The sequence below is a fragment of the Pipistrellus kuhlii genome, unplaced genomic scaffold (genome assembly GCF_014108245.1).
Source record: "Pipistrellus kuhlii isolate mPipKuh1 unplaced genomic scaffold, mPipKuh1.p scaffold_m20_p_7, whole genome shotgun sequence".
In the NCBI taxonomy this organism is placed as follows: Eukaryota; Metazoa; Chordata; class Mammalia; order Chiroptera; family Vespertilionidae; genus Pipistrellus; species Pipistrellus kuhlii.
The window spans coordinates 44,120,336-44,122,162 of NW_023425573.1; positions in this window are offsets into that span (position 1 = coordinate 44,120,336).

Consider the following 1,827-nt stretch of genomic DNA (forward strand, 5'->3'; position numbering starts at 1 on the left):
ATTCTCCATAGAGCAGAACCTGCCTGTGACCGGCACTTAATTAAGTACAAATTGTTAATTTAGGAATATGATTACAGTGGTAAGATTTAGGTGTGGGGGAGTGAAAAAACAGTGGAAGAGTTAATAAATGGATGCGATAAATTGGTCACCACTCCGGTTGACTAGGTGTACTATCACACGGGATACTTTTTGAAAAGCATCCAGGAATATACACCTGAGAGAAGAGAATGCCCATCTCCCAGCGGCCAAAGATAGCCCTGAGGATTAACTCCCCCACCTTTGGGTTACACTAATGTTGTGTCCAGCGGGTTCCCAAGGGCAGTCTGCACTAGCAAAGAAGGGCTAGGGCAGGAATTTAAGAGGTGGCTCTGAGGTGGGACACTGTCCTTTTGCAACCTCGTGAAACTGCTAACGCTCTCAGGGAACCAGCAACCGCTGCCAAAGCTCGAATCCCAGGTGAGGCCAGTGGGATTGAAAGCTGTGTTCAATGCAGCAGTGAACACACATAATCAAATCACGTGTTTGAAAGAGTGATAAATTATTGGAAACAAAAAAATAAAGTAAAGCGGTTTAAAGAGAGGGGAGAGGGTGGAAGAAGGAGGCTGATGTTTAACTGCATGGCCAGGGTGGCCCTCATTAAGACGGAAATATTTGAGCAATGACTTGACGGAGGTGAAAGAACAAGCCATGCAGATAACTGGAACTTAAAAATAGCCTGAATGCTATCAATTATTAAGAACTATTGGATAATTTCCTTCTGTAATCTTACTTCAACATCTGTGGTTTGGGAGGGACTTTAAGTGTTCATTAAAATCTATAAATTAGATTTTAGGTTTGGTTTTCAGGCATTTCATGAGCTTCTTTTGGTTTATTGTGTTTCCATTTCTTTCCTGTCAAATAAGGCAGCTTTCAATAGGCGTAGGTAAGAAATTAAGATTAATACGGCAGTCATTTACAACTGTAAGTTTTCAACCCAGACCTCACCCAGACTCCACACCTACCCATAGAGTTGCTGAGTTAACATCTCCACTGGGACGTCTAATAACTTACCATGTCCTGCTGTCCCTCCCACCCCTAAAGTATTCATTTTACTTTTCGGGTTCAGTACAATCCCATTTTTCAAGTGTTCAGTCCCCAAATCTTGTGCCTTCCTTGATTATTATTATTATTCTCTTAATCTTACTTTCCACTTCTGGTTTGTTATCAAATCTTGATGTCTCCAGCTTCAAAATACATCCAGAATTTAGCCACTTTCTCACAGCCAAAGGCTTGACTCTCATCTATATTATAACAATAACTTCTAATGTTCTTCTTATTGCCCCCTTGCTTTGCTCCTACAGAGTGTTAAAATTTATGTCAGCTTATGTTATTCCTCTCATAAAAGCCTCCAAGGGCTTCCTGACCCACCCAGAGTAAAAACCAAAGTCCAGCTTTCACCTGCAAGGCCCTGCATGTTCTGACACCTTATTTCCAACTGGTTTCATCTCCTACTCCTTTCCCCATTCCAAGAAAACTCACTTTCAGTGCGTAAGCCTTTCAGCTTGCTATCTTTTCCTACCTGAAATGATCTTCTCACAGATATTGGATGACCAACTCTTTCAGTTCCTTCAGATTTTTCTCAAAAGTCACCTTCTCAGTGAGCCTGCCCACTCCCTGGAGAACGGTACAACTGCCCCACCCAAAACTTCCAGTTGCCCTTCTCTGCTTTATTGATCTCTTTCCTTTCTTATCTCTCTCATTTATTGCCTGTGTCTGCCACTAGCACATAAGCACCTAAAGCTGTGCCAAGAATGTAACGTATGCTCAATATATTTTTACTGAATGAAA